The 19,385-nt window shown below is 46.9% G+C and overlaps 1 protein-coding gene across 1 annotated transcript in view; it reads right to left on the reverse strand.

Moving 5' to 3' along the window:
• Lbr (lamin B receptor) overlaps positions 1-19,385 on the reverse strand; it is a 57,450-nt gene that overhangs the window by 36,708 nt on the left and 1,357 nt on the right. The window lies entirely within an intron of this gene.

Here is a 19,385-nt window from a genome sequence, read left to right on the forward strand (position 1 = left end):
TGTAGGGGATTCCGCTGACCTGTAGGGGGCTCCGCTGACCTGTAGGGGATTCCGCTGACCTGTAGGGGGCTCCGCTGGCCTGTAGGGGATTCCGCTGACCTGTAGGGGCTCCGCTGGCCTGTAGGGGATTCCGCTGACCTGTAGGGGGCTCCGCTGGCCTGTAGGGACCATTGTCTTAGTTACCTTGCTTAAATATCCACAGCCTTGAAAAGGGAGAAAGATTATTTTGTATTTCAGTTTTAGGCAAATGTTTCTAACTTTTTAAGAAATCATTTTATTTTGTATGTATGGGTGATTTGCCTGCATGTATATGTGCCTGGCACAGGCAGAGGCCAGAAGGCTTCAGATCTAGAACTGGAGTTACAGATGGCTGTGAGTGGCCATATAGGTGCTGGGGATTGAACCCAGGTCCTCTGTAGGTGCAGCCAGTGCTCTTAACCACTGATTCATCACCCAACCCCTTAAGTAAACATTTCTTAAATGACAAACACACCCACACGCAGAGCTAAGCAGAAATCTGACCCCAAGATGAAGGTGACAAAGGGAACCGAGACACAATAGGAAGGCAGAGATGCCAGACTTATCCGGCCTGCTTCAGCTCCCCATGGACTATCTACCCGTGTGTCTTGAGACACATGCTTTCATCAAGAGTGGCCTTATTACCCCAAGATGTAACCTATCTGACTCATCACTACAGCCATACATCACAGTGTTAGGGTACCAATAAAGGCTCCTTAAAGAGAAACTTCTTAGAGGCTGGGTGTGGTGGCCATGCCTTTAATCCCAGCTCTGGAGAGACCAGAACGGCAAATCTCTGTCAGTTCCAGGGCAGCTTGGTCTACATAGGGAGTTCCAAGTCAGGCAAGGCTATGTAGTGAGACCCTGTCTCTAAACAAAACAAAAGAAAAGAAAAAGGAAAAACTCCCTTTGGTGAAGAGAACAAACTCTGCTCCCAGTGAGACCTCTCTGCCCTGGGCAGGGACTAACACTTCAGTTGGGCTTGGTTAGCTGCTCAGTTGGCTAAGGGACCATCCTTAGGGAGGTGAGTTCGCTTTAAGCCAAGCATGGTAAAGCAGCAGGTGGAATCACTATTCCTTTAATGAGATGATTTAGTATACTGTGTTACTTTGCAGGATTCCCACTCCCCAGTGAGTCTTTTACAGAATGTAGCCATGTAGCTTAGTAAGTTCGACCCGTCTCTGCTTTATTCAAAAGTTTATTAACTTTTCCTTTTCTTCTACCTCCTTTCCTTTTCTTTTTTTCTTTCTGGGTTTTCTTTCTTTCTTTTTTTTTTTTTTTTTTTTTTCGAGACAGGGTCTCTCTGTAGCTTTGGAGCCTGTCCCAGAATTAGCTCTTGTAGACCAGGCTGGCCTTGAACTCAGAGAGATCCGCTTGCCGCCCGAGTGCTGGGATTAAAGGAGTGAGCCACCACCGCTGGGCTTTCCTACCTCTTTTCTAAAGATGCTTTCTCAACACTTCCAGCTTCTCTGCTATTTTGGGCTTCTTTCCCTAGGCCCCTCTTCCGGGTACGTGGCTGCTCGTCTGCCCTGTGTCTGCGTCCCTTCTTCCCTTCCCTGTGTCTGGGAAGCAGCTGAGAGTCACAGCTGAACTTCCTGGGACATTTCCTTTAAACTCAAAATTGCCCTTGGGCTTCCCTTTGAATTCATTCTTAAATTCTTTTATTTCATTTTTTTATTTAGTATGTATGTGTATGTGCGTGCATGTGCATGTACATAATCACATGCATACGACAGCACACGTGACAGTCGAGACAGCTTTTACAGTCAGTTCTCTGCTTCCAACATGAGGGGCCTAGGATCAAACTCTGTGTGTGTGTATGTGTCTGTCTGTCTGTCTGTCTGTCTCTCTCTCTCTCTCTCTCTCTCACACACACACACACACACACACACACACACACACACACTTTAACTCGCTAGTGTTAGTGCCCCATTAGTACCAGTGTAGATGACACCTGATGTTACTGGGAAAACTGAGGTCCCGTCTTGGGGTTCTTAATCTCATTAATAAAAGAATTTAAGGCTAGAGAGATGGCTCAGAGGTTAAAGGCACTTTTCTGGCTGAGGCTCTAGGTTCAATTTCCAGTACTGACATGGCCCCGACCATCTATAACTCCAGTTCCAGGGGATCTGATGTCCTCTTCTGACCTCCGTGGACGCTGGGCACGCACAGGCTGCACATACACACATGTGGGTAAAACACTCATAACCTATGAACTACATCGAGTACTCCCCTGTCACTCACCACTTTATGTTCTTGAGACGTGTCTCTCACTGAACCAGTAACCCACAGATTCTGCAAGACCAGCTGGCGAGGAAGCCCCAGGGATCTTCCTGTCTGGGCCTCCCCGGGGCTGGGATTACAGCTGTGTGTTGTGGCCTTCTGCTTGTCAAATCTCTTTGGAGTAACAATGCCCAGTTTAGGAGGCTGTGGTCTAAACCACCAAAGAAATAAACACAATAGATGACGAGTTGACATTGTCGTGCATAAGTACAGACTACATTGTTTGTTTTAGCGTGTGTGTGTGTGTGTGTGTGTGTGTGTGTCTTTTCATGCGGGGATCAAACCTGAGGCCTTTGCTTCACCTCTAGGTTACACTGCTGAATGGACCCATTTGACAGGGGTTCCCTAAGGCCACAGGAGAGCCCAGATATTTACATTACAATTCATAACAGTAGCAAAACTACAGTTATGAAACAGCAACAGAAATAATTCTATGGTTGGGGTCACCACAACATGAGGAACTGTGTTAAAGGGTCACGGCATTAGGAAGGAGGAGAACCACAGGTCCAGAGGTTGTAAAACTAGCTGGGCTGGCCTTAGAGCAATTCCTTTAGATGCCAGGATCACTCCGGCTGGTTAGCAGGGCTGGGGTGGGGCCTCGCTATTGTTTGGACCTGCTTTTGACCTCACATCCTGAAGCAAACGGCAGTTGCTGCACTGCTGCACGGGAGCAGGAAGTGGGTGGGGCTCGACCCCACTTGGTGGTTCAGAAGTTATAACAGAAGTTATAACCTCTGCGGTTTTGTTTGTGTTGCAATATGAGTATCAGGAAGCTGCTCTTACAGGGTCGATGTGCCAAGCTGAGGGCAGATAGAGCCCTGACTGGTAGAGGGGTGTGCCTTTTGTCCTCCACAGCAAACACCCAGGCCCTGGTAACTGGTGAAACCATTCAATTTTGGGAAATTTCCCCCAAATACAACTTGGTCAGTGAAATGGAACAGTCAGCGAGTATATGCAAGACTGTACTTTGGTCAGACCGGCTTGATCCCAGCACCTAAGAGACCACAGCAAGAAGATTGCTGTGAGTTTGAGGCCAGCCTGTCTCCAATGGGACCCTGTCTCAAAAACTAACAATGAAAAAAAAAAAAAGACAAAACATAACAACAACAACAAAGAGTGAAACCCGACACCCCCACAGGGTCTCACAGAATCCAGGGTGACTTTGAACCCTGAACTTCTGATCCTTCTGCCTCTGCCTCCAGAGGTGTGACCTGCGGCACCCAGTTGACTCTATGCTGAGCATTTGAACCCAGGACTTTGAGAATGCCAGACAAGCACTTTACTGATTGAGCTATGTCCCTAGCTCTACTTTGCCTCTCTTAAAGACAGGCAGCTCCCCTTAATGGTTTCCCATGACTGAAAAATAGCTCTGATCAGCAGTGCTACCAAACTTGGGGTTCACAACCTGTGGTCCCACAAATCAGGTTCAGCCACCCATTCTCCATATGCCAATTAAAAGAGTCGGATTAATCATAAAAAGGAGAATGTGCTCATCTGAAGCCACAAGCCATGGCACACTGCTTACAAGACAGCCAGAAAGAAAAATGTTTGAGCAAGAAACTTAAGTCGGGCAGTAGGGGCATACGCCTTCAATCCCAGTGTTCAAGAGGCAGAGGCAGGCCAAGCTCTGTGAAGCCGAGCCCAGCCTGGTCTATAGAGTGAGTTCCAGGACAGCCAGGACTACAAAGAGAAACCCTGTCTCTGGAAAAAAAGAAAAAGAAACTAAGAGCCCCTGGTAGAATATAGAAACCACAGACAGAAAACACAGCTCCTTGGAGTTTAGCGGGATGGAGTCTCCTATCTACAACCCTATGGTGGTCACCTCAGAAGTGTCCTGAGAACCCAGTTAGAGTGAAGATTACTGAGACCATCGAGGGTCCACACTCCTCCCTCCAGCCCCTGTGGGTCCAGATCCTGCCCTTGCCACTGCCTGGCTCAGCAAGTGAAGATGACTGGAGCTAGGGGAACCTTTGGAGATAGTCGCTATTAACTAAATTCCTTGGTATGGCGCCTCCCCAAGCTGTCACGTGGTGTGGGCGAGCCCTCTGAAAAGCCTGGTGGAAATTGGCGCCACACTGCTGGCAAAGGAGTCTCTAAAAGCCCCTTCCAGGCCCCAGGTCCCCAGGGTGAACTTCATAGTCGCTTTGATCTTAATTAGCGTTCTGGGATATTAAAATCTACACCCACACTCTTCTAAAGGGCTAACCCAGAGCCCAGAGCAGGGCGAGGGACAGTGCTTCAGGAGAATGCCAGGAGGTGGCGTTCCCAGTGGGTTGGGGCAGGCCAGCCATATTGCTGAGTCTAGCCAGTGACAATAAACACAAGGCCCCTTTATCCCTACGGTTTGCACGAATGAGCCAAACACGGTATTACGGGGACAATGCCTATATCCACAGGGACTCTTCATCCCTGAACTTGGCGCAAGAGGGAATTCCAAGGGGAGAACTGGGCGCAGGCGCTGGCGAGCAAGTCCCAGCCTGGCCTGAACAGATCCCACTCATCCCCCACGGGGCCACAGTCCCAGATTCCTGTTTTATACATTAGCTTTTCTATTGTAACGGTGAAGGGGGAGATGCAAGCCACAGCCCACGAAAGGATAACTTACAGGATCCAATTCTCTTTTTCCATTATGCGGATCCCAGGGATCAAACTCGGGTCAGCAGGTATGCGTCAAGTGCCTTTATCCACTTAGTGCCTGGCCAGCCGGATTCTTGTTTGGACAGACACCGGTGCAGTATGTTTTTTGGGAGTAGCGCACCCTGCTGGAGACTGCGGAAACTCCCCTTCCCAGGCAGGATACAACAGACATCCCCTTGGGAAGATTAAAGGAAAACTTCCTCTGCCTCGCGCCTACCCATTCTCTCCTGATTTCAGGCTGGAGCAGCGAAAGCCCCAGGGGAACCCTTGGCTCGCTGACGCTCATCCATTCAGGACCCTTCTCCCTGTGCCAGACACCCCTAGAGTCCAGCCATGGTCCAGTGGGAGAATGAAACGGGGCCACAAGAGGTACAGAGCAGGGGGCAGCACTCGGACCTGAATGAAGTCAGGGACCCATAGAGGAGGACAGGAGGGCCACAGCTGCTATTCCTAGGCGACTGCCCGGAGCAAAGGGCCCAGGATGACAGTCAAGGAGACACATCCCTGGCATCCCACTGTCCCCTCCACTCCATCCCAATGCGCCTGCCTTAGGCTGGCTCCAGCCTCTACTGCTGTGGCCTCTGTCTCCCTGGAATCTTAAACCCAAATTAGTGGCTGATTCAGAGCTGATCGCAGGACTCAGCGAAGCGAAGCAGGGGTGGTCACAACTGGTCAGGCTGACCCCCTTCCTCTGATGCAGCGATTCTGAGCCATAATGATTGTTCTTTGTTTCTACAGCAACCAGCATTCAAAACGCCGGTGGAATGGTGACCCTACTCCCGGCTCTGGGAACACGACAGATTTCCCACTGTGTCTCTAGGACAAAATGTTCTTCAGCAACTCAGGTCTAATGGAAGCATCCTTCTCAGACATCCACCTCTCGACTTTTCAGGAATTTAGCAGGAATAGCTTTTGTCCCTCACCTCTTACACAAACAGCAATGCTTTAGCTCAGCCTGAGGGACCTTGGAGAGGTGGTCATCACACAGTGGCTGTGTGTCTCTCCCAGAGGTTGGTCACCCCTGTGTAAACTCAACTGGGGCATTCCCTACCACTGTGGGGGTCCCAAAGCCTCCTGTGCTGGCATCCTGACTAAAACATTGGCTATGACCTAGCAATATGAGGGTCCCTATGACTTAGCAGTATATAGAACCTTTTCCCTCCCGACTCTCTGGCTGGCTGGCTGACACACTCTCTCAGAGCCTTGCATTTTGTTCCTGCTGTGGCTCCACCTGCCTCTCCTGTGCGAAAACATAGAACCTCCAATCCCACTGTCCTCAGCTTGATGGCCTTCTGAAAAGGAAAGGCGTCAGAGCCAGGGAAGGAGACGGGCAGCCCTCTCAGGCCTGGGCTTTTGGTGACTCACGAATGTCAGCTGCCCAAGCTGACCAAGTCCCCTGCCTTCATGCCTCCTCATGTAGATGCCCTCGGTGGTGCCTCGGGCTCTGGCATGAACTGTTGTATAACAGTTTCCTCTGCAAGAGAAACATTCTATCCTGCAGGGAAACTCCTTAAGCAGAAAAGTCAAAGGCCTCCTGCTCCTAGCACCCACCCCACACCTGCTAGGCTCACAAGGTGGGTCAGAGCCATTCTTCCCTCTGAGAGTCTGCACTCCTGCATGGGAGACGGAGGCAGGGCTGGGGTGAGTTACTGGTTTCCCTCAAGCACACCTTTCTGTCCCAAGCCTACTTTCTTCTACCTACCACCCTTCAGAGCACCTGGGGAATGGGGTCTGAGCAACTGGGCTACTCTGCCCAAACTCTACCTCTGCAAACCCTGCGGTCTGAATGTTCTTCCTGCCCTAAGCATCAGGCTCTAGCTGGGCGGTGGTGGCTCACACCTTTAGTCCCAGTACTTGGGAGGCAGAGGCAGGTGGGTCTCTAAGTTCAAGGCCAGCTTGGTCTACAAGAGCTAGTTCCAGGAAAGGCTTCATAATTTTTTTTTTTTTTTTTTTTTTTTGGTTTTTCGAGACAGGGTTTCTCTGTGGTTTTGGAGCCTTCCCAGGAAAGGCTTCAAAGCTACAGAGAAACCCTGTCTTGAAAACAAAACAAAACAAACAAACAAACAAACAAATCAGGTTCAGAGCTGGTTCACACTGTGGAACCAGGTCAGAGTCTGCACGCTCCTCAGTTTGTCCCACTGGAGCAGCCTAAAACTTGAGGGCCGTTATCTGAGAGTGAAGCATGCTGGGGACAGGCACAACACGGTGGTAGTAGAAGCCAGCGCCCAAGATGAACTGTGGAGGTCAGGCCAGGTATCCACACACAGCAGAAAAGAAAGGGACTCCTCCTGTCCCAGGTCAAGGGCCCAGAGAGTTGGGTCTGGGAGCAGGACAGGGCAGGCCCTGGCCAGAGGCAGCAGGTGTCCCAGGAGAGTAGCTACAGTGTCACCACGCTACACAGGAAAGTAAGAAACTTGTGCAGTTTGTTTCCTCTGGTGTCCAGGTGACTAGCTTTCTTTGGGCTTATGAGACAGAGGAGCTTGCAGAGGACCATGTGACCCTTGCTCTGTGACCAAAGCTACAGGGCAGTGCCCTGTCTGAACTGCAGCTTCTGCAGGAACCAGAGGCTCAGCCTTGCCTCCAGTTCACAGCACGTTCTACCTTAATAAAGATGGCTCTCACCTAGCTGGGGAAATGGGAGGCAAGATGATGAGAAACCTAGACAATGTGCAGCCCACGCTCCATCGTCTGAGGCCGTGTAGTGGACAAATGGCCACTGATGGAGTCAGAGGCAAGCATGGCCTCCCAGGGGCGGTGCTGATTCTGATGCCACCTGCAGTGCCCCTCGGCCACACACTTCGGTTTCTTTCCTGGAGTATTGTTACAGCCGCCCTGTTACCCTTTCTCCTCTCTGGATGAGAAACACTTACGGGAGGAAAGAGCTGTACTGACGTTTCTGGAAGTTTTGTTCTATCATGGTGGATCACCATGGTGCAACTCAAGGAGGAAAGAGGGCAAACCGGAAGAGGTTGCCACAAGATACGGCCTCCCAGGACACACACCCAATGACCCACTTCCTCCAGCTGCCCCACTCCTGCCTCTCACCTTCCTGGTAAGGTCTGTGACCCAAGAGATTAGTCTCTTGATTAGGCCAGAGCCCCCAGGAGGTAATACCCCTCTCTGGATACCTCACAGACACACCCAGACCACGCCAGAAGAGGGCACCAGATCTCATTACAGATGGCTGTGAGCCACCACGTGGTTGCTGAGAATTGAACTTAGGACCTCTGGAAGAGCAGCCAGCACTTTTAACCTCTGAGCCATCTCTTCTGCCCACCTTGGTGTTTCTTATCTAGTCCCATTGACAAGATTCAAGACCACGGCCTCCTAACCAGCCCCCTGCTTCTGCCCTCACACTGCAGGCTGCCTTCCCTGCAGCCAAAGAATGATTGACTGTCTGCTTGAAACCCTCCAGTACTGCATACACCCTGCAGCATCTTCTCAGCCTTTCCACTCAACAGACCCTCCTCTCTGCCACTGTCCTCCCTGCTCACCTAGTGTTAAGCAACGTGGTGTCCTTCTGGCTGCTTTCTCTAGCAAACTACTTCCCAAATACTTTAATGGTCCCTCTCTTCCTCAGATTAGTCAGCAGGTGATGGCACATGCCTTTAATTTGAGCACTCAGGCAGATCTCTGTGAGTTCGAGGCCTGCCTGGTCTACAGAACAAGTTCTAGGATGTAAGACTTTAAGACAATCCTGAAGCCATTTTTGACAATTCTGAATCCTCTCAGCCTCTGTGCCATAGTGCTTCCCCTCCTCCCCTGGGAACCAAGGACCTAACAGCTACACTTGCACGTACTCAGTTCCTGAACAATTACCCATATACATATGCTTTGGTTCTGTCCCCTGGGAAACGAGGTCAAAATGACCTCTTACCTCATCTGATCTGGCAACAGCTCTCCAGTCAATTATTGGTATTAGCCCTTTCAAATAAGCCAATCAGAATAGTCAAAGAACAACCCCCCTTGCTTCTGTGGCCCCTTTAAAAGTAGACTGTACCCGCTATTCGAGGTCCCTTGGCTTCCCGAATGCTGGGGGACCCTGTCATGACAAAATTAATAAAATCCTCATGCTTTTACATCGGCTATGGTGTATGAGATGGTCTCTGGGGGCGACTCCTTCTCGGTGTTTGGACGCCAGAGTCCAACAAGGACAGGCTCCGAAGCTACACAGAGAAACTCTGTCTCAAAAATAAATAAATAAATAAATAAATAAATAAATAAATAAATAAATAAAATTTAAAAATTACAATTTGGACTGCAGAAATAGCTCAGGAGTTAAGAACACATGCTGTCTGTGGTGGTTTGAATAAGAATGCCCCCATAGGCTCATATATTTGAATGTTCAGTCATCAGGGAGTGGCACTGTTTGAGACGGATTTGAAATAGGTGTGGTGTTGTTGGAGGAAGTGTCTGGGGATGGGCTCTGAGGTTTCAAAAGTGCTAGGCCCAGTCAGGATGTGGCTCTTAGCTACTGCCCCAGCACCATGCCTGCCTGTACCCTGTCACGATGATAATGGGCTGAAAATCTGAAACTGTAAGCCAGCACCCAGTTAAATACTTTATAAGGTTTGCCTTGGTCATGGTGTCTCTTCGCAGCAATAGAGCACCAACAAAGATACTACTCTTGCATCGAACCCACGTCAAGTGTTTCACAACCACCTGCAACTCCGCCAACTCCAGAGGATCTGATGCCCTCTGCTGGTCTCCAAAGGTACCTATACTCAAAGTGTACATACGAATGCATGGGCATACATGTAATTTAAAATGAAATAAAAATTTAAAGAATTACAATGCAATCCAGTCCCACTTCCTTTTATCTCCATTATAGCACTTTCTACCAGGTAGGAAGACAGATACACACACACATACACACACACACACACACATGCATACACACATACACATATACACACATACACACACAAACACACATAAACACACACACATGCATACACACATACATACACACACATACACACATATACACAAACACACATACACACATGCATACACACATACACACACACACACACCTCTTGTCTACTGCTCAGTCTTTCAGGGTAGGAACCATGGCATCTCATGTTTGTTTGTTCTCGGTTTCCTCCCTAGCCCCAGAGCGGTGATTGCAGGGCATAAGGAATTAATCAGTTCAGACTCTAGTCTAGATTGCACTCTAAGGGACCTCTGGGTGACCTGCTGCCCTTTCTTCACAAGGACGTCATTTTGGTGACACCCTCTGAAGGGCAAGTACAGATAAGACTCTCCCTGTAAGGGAGCAGCCATTTGTAGCTCCTCCTGGTAGTTCCTGCTCCTATAGGGGACATTGGAATCTGATCATTTTTTATTTGTTCTAGTTTAGGTCTTTTAAAATAGGGTCTCATAGCCAGGCGGTGGTGGCACACGCCTTTAATCTCAGCACTTGGGAGGCAGAGGCAAGTGGATTTCTGTGAGTTTGAGGCCAGCCTGATCTACAGCGTGAGTTCCAGGACAGCCAGGGCTACAGACAGAGAAACCCTGTCTCAAAAAACAAAAACAAGAACAACAAAAAATAGAGTGTAACTAAGTAACCCTAGCTGGCACTTCATGGTCCTCCTGCCTCTACCTCCTGAAAGTTGGGATGCCCAACAAACTTAGCCATCATTTGGAGACTCATTCTCGAGATGCCTCTGTTGGGACAGGTTGGTTCGCCTAAAACCTTCAAAGTTAAAAAGTTTTTTCTAGGAATTATGCCTGCCAGAAATCCTCAGACCCCACCTCCCTTTGTGTCCCCACATGCTGGAGACGGTTTTCGGCAAACAGAAAACAAAACAGGACACCAAGAAAGGAAGCAGAGGAAACTTTCTGAGTGCTACAGCCCCTGGAATTAGGAACACTTGGCCCAGCCACATCAGGGGCCAAGAGAAGCTATGGCCCCTAACTGGTCCAGGATACAGTTGCCAGTATAGACAGCTTGGGGTTCTCTGGGAACCCCAATCTGGGTACATAGACCTTCTCTGGCTCCTAGACATCAGGACGGGGCTCACTGTGACCAACCCTCTTCACTGGGGTTGCCATTACAGAGCCAGGGCTTTCAGGGGGATGTTTTTATCTAGGTTGTTCTATTATCAGTAAGACTCACGAATTAGATATTGGGGTAAAACTTAATAGATTAAAGAAGCGGCAGAGGCTGGGCGGTGGTGGCGCATGCCTTTAATCCCAGCACTGGGGAGGCAGAGGCAGGCGGATCTCTGTGAGTTTGAGGCCAGCCTGGTCTACAAGAGCTAGTTCCAGGAAAGGAACCAAAAGCTACGGAGAAACCCTGTCTCGAAAATAAAAAAAAAAAATAAAATAAAAATAAAAAAAAAGAAGAAGAAAAAAAAAGAAGCGGCAGAGGAGCAAACAGCTGTCCTCTCCACACTTCCCAGATTGAAGAGACAGGGAAATCACTAAGTCCCTCCATACTCCTTCCTGTGTGTCTTCTCTGTCTGTATTCCTAGCTTCTCTATGACTAATTCTGGTCAGCTAACTGCTGGCACTACCCCCGATTCAAGGTTAACTTTATTAACACAATCTTGGGTTGTTACAGTGCAATCAAATATCCCACAACATTTCCCCCTTTTGACTAAATAAAAAGGAAAAGTTTTTAACTCTAACAAAGTAAAACTATACACAACGAGAACAATTATCAAGAATTACATTCACAGTGTTCAGTCCATTTGTACTTGGCAAATTTAGAGAAAATACTCTATTGTCTATCATATCCTGGTGAAGTCCAATGTTTTATACTTAAACTACTTTCTATCATAACTTGTATTATCTTTTTAGGCCGGGTGGTGGTGGCGCACGCCTTTAATCCCAGCACTCGGGAGGCAGAGGCAGGCGGATCTCTGTGACTTCGAGGCCAGCCTGGTCTACAAGAGCTAGTTCTGGGACAGGCACCAAAGCTACAGAGAAACCCTGTCTAGAAAAGCAACAACAATGAAAAGAAAGCTCTTACAGAAAAAAAAATATATATCTTTTTAGACTTTGAAACGTTTTCTTAGATAAACAACTTAAGCCTTAATATCTTTCAATCTTATAAATTTTACATCTCTTTGGTAAGTTTCTTTTCTGAATTTGGTAACAAAGAAGATGGCATTTCTATCTTGTCTTCAACCCCCATCAGAGACCTGAGAAGGATATATTACCTGAGTAAACAGGAAGTGCAGAGTAAGCAACTTCCAAAACTATAGAAATGACAAAGACAGGTAGCTACCTGCACAGTAGTTCAAGGTTACTCTGCAGCATTGGGGCATCCATCTTCATCTTCCAGGCCTAGAATATCTGACAAACTTTTCTATGAAACAGGAATTTTGAAGGACTGTCCTACCTTGTCATGGCAAATTTTGGCAGTTGCCTTCTTTTGTGTCCTGCTTTTCCAATTTGGACAGCATATTGTCAGCAGTTGAGATAAGGGCGGTTTCTTGCCTAGTGACTAACTGTCACAATGAAAGCAAACTCCATACGGAGGTTCTTTGATGCCCACCATTTGAAGCAGATATGTCTTACTATCATGAAAAGATGTATGTTATTAAAACATCCTAAATGCCATAATCTGTTGATTCCAGTGTTCAAGTGTTTGAAGACTATCAATCTAAAATATATCTCTGTTTGACCTTGGAAACATACCTGACATGACTATATAATTGTTACAGTTGACTAACTACTAACCTGCATTTCTTAATGGTGGAGAGAGAAAGCTAGGGTCATGAAACAATGAAATAGGGCTAGGGTTATGGCTAGGGTTATTGATATTTCCCAAGAGCAGTTTCTTGGTAAAGGCCAATATGCTGATTTGCAAAGACAGCTTGGATTTGATGATCATTCCTTGGCCCTATGTCATCTAGCAGCTTTGAATGCCTGGAACAGGATTGAAGAATCAGGAAAGATATCTGAGTTGTTTACTAAAATTATACAGTGCCCAAAAGAAGCATTTACTGATTTTTTTTCTTTTTTCATGGCAGGGTTTTTCTGTAGCTTTGGTGCCTGTCCTGGAACTAGCTCTTGTAGACCAGGCTGGCCTTGAACTCACAGAAATCTGCCTGCCTCTGCCTCCCGAGTGCTGGGATTAAAGGCATGCTCTACCACCACCTGGCTATTTACTGATTTTTTTTTTACAAAGACTAATTTCAGTTGTAAATAGAATGCATCAGACCCAGAAGTTAGACAAATATTATTTGAATCTTTGGCTTTTGAAAATGTTAATTCAGAATTTGAAAGGGTAATTAAGTCTTTACAGGCAAGATTAGCATCAATATATGGATGGATTAGAAATACAGCTGATACTGGATCTCACACTGATGATGCTACTTGGATAGAAGGGATTTCTAAAAATTTTAAGAAAAACCAAAAGGTTGGAAGTTTGATTGTAGTAAGCAATGCCATCTGAAAAGGGATTGTAGGCAAGGCATTCAGAGAAACATTTTTTTCTAGAGATAATCCAAATAGAAAGCCCCAGTCTTCTGGAGTATGCAGAAGGAATGGCAAAGGTCAACACTGGACTAATGAATGCAGACCAACAAGAGACAGGAAAGGTAACCCTTTGCTATTGGGAGATTTCTTAGGGGGCCTCTTACAGGCCCTAGTATCAAATTTGGTTCAACCATTCCCTGTCAGCATTAGAGAAACTCATCCACAGAACAATTAAAAGACTTAATGCCTGCTGTCAAAAAACATACTGCTCAGGGGCTGGAGAGATGGCTCAGCGGTTAAGAGCACTGCCTGCTCTTCCAAAGGTCCTGAGTTCAATTCCCAGCAACCACATGGTGGCTCACAACCATCTGTAATGAGATCTGGTGCCCTCTTCTGGCCTGCAGACATATATGCAGACAGAATACTGAGAATACTGGATACATAATAAATAAATATAAAAAAATCATACTGCTCTAGATGTGATCAAGGACAGAACAGTTACAGTAGAGTAAATAAAAATTCAGTAGAGACAATAAAACAACTATTTGACAAACATAAAAGCTAAAAATACAAATAAATGGCATTGTAGTTGAAGGTTTGGTAGATACAGGTGCAGATGTAACAACACTTTCACTAAAATCTTGGCATCCAGATTGACCTCTTCAGAAGAATAATATTCAGTTTCTACGGACTGGAACTTTATCTCAGGTAAAACAAAGTACAAGGTTTGTGAGGAGCCATTTCCCTCCTAAAAATCATTACAGGAACCATCACTCTGGGGAGTCTGCAGAGAACCCCACACCCATAATTATGTTAAGAATCGTTCTATTGACAAAACCTGCCCCACACCCAATTAAGCTGTTAATTGAGAGCTATCTGTTAGCGGAACCCGCCTCACATTCCAGCTATCCAGGGAACTAGGTGTGGCAACTCATGACTTCGTGGCCTACCTGACCGAATGTAACCTCCTGGCCTACTTGACCGGGACCATGCGGCGAGATCCTGTGCCCTGCCCCCCAAGCCCTCATCCAGGGGCTATATAAACAGCAACCAGGACCCTAATAAACGGAGGCTGTGACAAACTTAGCATGGCCTTCTCCTTATTTCCTAGCCCATTCTCTTCCAGGTAGCGCCCCTCCATGACCCTGGAGTAACTGATTGCAGGGTGGGTTACAAACCCCTAGACTCAGTGACCCACCCAACGCAATCGACAAAGGTTGGTAGAATGTATAGGGCCAGAAGGACAGGTAGGAAAATTAAAACCATATGTAACTAACATAGCAATGAATTTATGAGAATGTGATTTGTTATAACAATGGAAAACACAGATTAACATTCCTCCAATCTCAGAAACAAACCATAAAATAAAGAATATTTCCGAGAGAAATATTAAAAGGTATTACTAAGAATAGTCCCCAACTGTTCAGGTTGTACCTATGCAGAACACAACAGCTTTCAAAGTTATCACTGCCAGACTTTTAAAATGGTTAACTGACAAAGCTGTGTGGGTGGGACAAGAGCCTTTGACATCAGAAAAATTACAGATACTAGACCACCTTGTCCAGGAGCAGCTAAATGCTCAACATATTGAAGAAATGATAAGTCCTTAGAATTCTCCTATATTTGTTTTAAAAAGAAATCTGGAAACTGGAGAATGATAACAGATCTGAGAGCCATAAATAAGGTGATCCACCCAATGGGCTTTTTATGGCCTGTAATTCCCTTGCTTTCCTTATTACCTAAGGAATATATACTATAGTGACTGAGTTTAAAAGACTGCTTTTTTACTATATTTTTACATGAACAGGATAGAGAAAAATTTGTCTTCACAGTACCCACTTAAAATAATTCTTAACCTGTAACATGAGGGCCTGTTTGTTGTGGTTTCTGTACTGCCCAGTTCCCACAGCCAGTAAATCCCAAAGAAATTACACAGAAAGTCTACATTAATAATAAACTGATTGGCCCATTAGCTCAGGCTTCTTATTAACTCTTTTAACTTACATTAATCCATTATTCTTATCTATGCTAGCCACATGGCTCGGTACCTTTTTCAGCAGGGCAGGACACATCCTGCTTCTTTGGTGTCTGGACAGGACTGTGGAGGAATGGGCTTCCTCCTTCCCAGAATTCTCCTTGTTTTCCTTGCCCCGCCTCTACTTCCTATCTGGTTGTCCCATCTATACTTCCTGCCTGGCTACTGGTCAATCAGCATTATTTAAAACATAATTTACAGAATACAGAATTGTCCCACCCCATTAACCTGTTAAAAGATACCAGTGTAAGATCTTGCTGCAAAGAATTTTAAACATCCCCACATTGGGTGCCAAATGTTGTTTTTAATCTAAGTTGTTTTTATTATCAATAAAGACTCAGGAGTCAGGTATTGGGGGGTGAAAACTGATAAATCAAAGAAGCAACAGAGGAGTGACCAGCTGTCCTTCTCTCCACACTTCCCAGATTGAAGAGACTGTGAAATCTCTAAGTACCTCCCTACTTCTTCCACGAATGGTTTCTTTCCTTCATCAGTACATAGAAATCTGCTTTTTACTACACACTTATGGTGCCTTATTTACAAAACACTAGAGCAGCCCAAGTACCCACTGAGATGAGTGGATAACCAAAGGGTGCCATTTCCACAATGGAATATTACTCACCCTTCGGTAGGAAGGAATTCTAGTGATATGGTATCACATGCCTCTAATCCCAGCACTTGAGAGGCTGAGGCAGGAGGATTTTAAGTTTGAGGACCTATTGGGCAACATAGCCAGACCCAGTCTCAAAGAGGAAAGAATTCCAACACATGCTACAATACATGAACTTTGAGGATAATGTTAAACAAGGCAGACACAAAAGAACAAACACAGCATTGTTTCGCTTGCCTCAGACACCTAGAGTTTCCAGGTCTGTAAAGGAAGAAAACTGGATGAATGGTTGTCAGGTCTGGGGGACAAATGAAGGGAAAAGTGTCTAACAGATGTGAGTTTCCATCTGGAAAGAGGAAAGTGTTTGGGAGGCAGGGACTGATAAGGCTGCACGGCCATCTAAACATGCTTAATGGTACTATGTGGTCACAAAGCTGGTGGGGAGGCTCAGTACCAAGCCTCACAAGCCAAGTTTGGTCCCCAGAATCCACATGGTAGGAAGGAATAGACTCCCTCAAGATGCCCTCTGACCTTTATATCTTTCTCTCCCTCCCTCTCTCTCTGGACTGGTATGTAGTGATATTTTGTCTGTGATCTAACAAATAAAGCCTGCCTGAAAGTCAGAGTGCAGAGCTAAGCCACTAGTTAGCCACAGAGGCCAGACAGTGGTGGCACACACCTTTAATCCCAGCATTTGGGAGACAGAGACAGGATCTCTGTGAGTTCAAGGCCACCCTGGGCTTCACTCAAAGATAATCAGAGTCAGGAGGTGGTAGCTCACTCCTTTAATCCCAGCACCAGGGAGATGGAGACAGGAGAGAGGAAGATAAGGCAGGAGGAGACAGGAGCTCAGGTGCAATCTAAGGATTTGTAGAGACAGGATCGCCCCTTTGGTCTGAGCAGTGGTAGAGGTAAGAACTCTAGTGGCTGCCATTCTGCTTCTCTGATCCTTCAGCTTTCACCCCTTGATAGCTGACTCTGAGTTTTTATTGTTATTTATTTATTTTTTTATTTTTTTCTGAGTTTTTATTGTTAAAACCAATTAGAATTCATGCTACAGTAGTGGTATTACTCTGTGGCCCACAGCCTGTGAGCCTGTGTGAAATCCTGCCCACCCCATAGCACTGCACACATACACACCAAAAAAAAAAAAAAAAAAGCAGGTTCTAATTTCAGCCACCTAGAGAGCACATTTGGGTGTGTTTTAGAAGCAGAATCCACCAGCTACTTTCTTGAAGGAAGGGTTCCCCTGTTAGTCAAAAGCATCACTTCTAGAGCCATAGTTCTGACAGTCTTGGCCCTTATCAGGCAGCCATATGACTATGGAGAAGGTTTCTAGGTGCCACAACACCCCATCAGCAGAGTGGGTGATGGTAGCCCCTACCTAGTAAGGCTCGATCTTGGCAGAGACGAGAGGGAAGGAACTCACACACCTGGCATAGCCTCTGCCATCTGGCAAGCCCTCAGTGCAAAGACCAATGCTGCTACCTTTGCAGACAAGAACAGGGAAGCTGCTAGAGGCGCGGGCGTCACACCTGCATTCTGGGAAACGCACCTGCTCGAACTGTTTGGCATCTCTGTGCCTCTGGCACCCTCCACAAACACTGCCATTTACCTAGCTCAACAGCTACCAAGAGTCAGAATCAGGAGCTACAGTTAGCAGCATCAGGCTGTTGGTTTGAGTGTCTCCAGGATCCCCTTGTGTTACAGGCACCCCAGCTATGTGCTGTTGGGAGGCGATGGAACCTTTAAGAGTCAGGACATCTCTCAAGGTCATTTGGGGTGTATCCTTAAAGGAGATTGTAGGACCTCAGCCCCTCTTCTCTCTCTTTAGCTTCCCAGACACGGGGTGAAGAGTTTTACTTCACGCGCACTTCTGACATGATGCTAAATCAAAACAAACAAACAAACAAAAACACACAAACCACAACTGACAGTGGAGGCTCATGCCTTTAATCCCAGCACTCAGGAGGCAGAAGCAGGCAGATCTTTGCGAGTTCAAGGCCAGCCTGGTCTACAGAGAGAAACCCTGTCTCGAAAAGCCAAGCAGCAACAACGACAACAAAACCTTCTCCCAGCTCCAAGCACAGAGAGGATCAGACAGGGGTAGAACTCTCAGTCCTCTCGGAAGATGTGTTTTGGCTGAAGACAGAACAGACCAAAGAAACCAATAAATCAGTGAGCATTAATTACACCCTTGGGGCCACCTCCTGCACATGACTGTGACCCTGCCCACCTTCAAAGGTCATCTGTTCTAGGTCAGTAGTTGCTGGGTCAATGCCCGAGCACTGTGTAGCCAGCTCCCTCCACGCCAGGCAGAATCAGGGCCTCCACCTCACATTTCTTTACCTGTCATGACCAGCCCAAGCCAGTACCACAGCACAGATTTAGTCCAGAGAGCCAAACCCGGGGCTGCGGGCCACTCAGCCATGGATGCGCTGGTGTGCGCAGGGGCCTGGCTTAGATCTCCAGCACCCAAGAGCAAGCAGCCTTCCAAGCCCTACTGCCCCAATGGCTAGAAGGTGGAAGGGTGGGCCATTTCCCTTACTACTGGCAGATACCACTGCCCCTGCCTTGCCACAGCTCAGACATCACTCCACCTGACCTTCGGCTACTTGCCTCTGCTTCCAGCTGCCCCTGCCTGCAGCTGACCTGGGGGGATGGGACTGCCTTTGGAGAGGAAGACCTGACCTCCCTTTTTTCTTCACAGGTCTACAGGGACAAGGAGACAGCCCAACAGCTGTCCTCAGCAGCCTTGGGAGCTCTCTTCTGTTCCCTTGAGGACTGCCACTCTTGGGCCCTTGACTACAACACAGAAAACAACTTCAGGATGATCCAGTGTGAAGTAAAGTTAGTAGCAAAATAAATTCTTTATTAAGCATAGTGAGTCATACATATTCCCCAGAGAGTTCCACAGAATTCTGGAGAATCACATTTGAGTTTCTATAAATATATACATATACATACATGTATGTGTGCATGTATGTGTAGTGACACTTTACTTGTATTTTAATAAATAAAGCTTGTCTGAAGATCAGAAAAGTAAAGCAGCCACACCGGCCAGCCTTACAGACCAGGCAGCAATGACACACACCTTTAATCCCAGTAGCCACACTAGCTTGCCACAGAAACCATAGAAACTACCACACAGGTGGTAGTGGTGCTTGCCCTTAATCCCAGAACTGGAGAGGACTATAAAATGGAGGGGACAGCTCTCAGTCTCATTCTGAGGATTCCTGGAGGCAGGATCCCCATTTTCGGACTGAGGTCGAGGTAAGAGCCAGTGGCTGGCTGCTTGCTTTTCTGGTCTGCAGGTAAGCTTGATTTATTAAGACAGAAATGAAATGCCACTCCAGGTATGTACGTACT

The sequence above is a fragment of the Alexandromys fortis genome, unplaced genomic scaffold (assembly GCF_014885135.2).
Source record: "Alexandromys fortis isolate MF-2015 unplaced genomic scaffold, M_Fortis_MF-2015_v1.1 scaffold_51, whole genome shotgun sequence".
Lineage (NCBI taxonomy): Eukaryota > Metazoa > Chordata > Mammalia > Rodentia > Cricetidae > Alexandromys > Alexandromys fortis.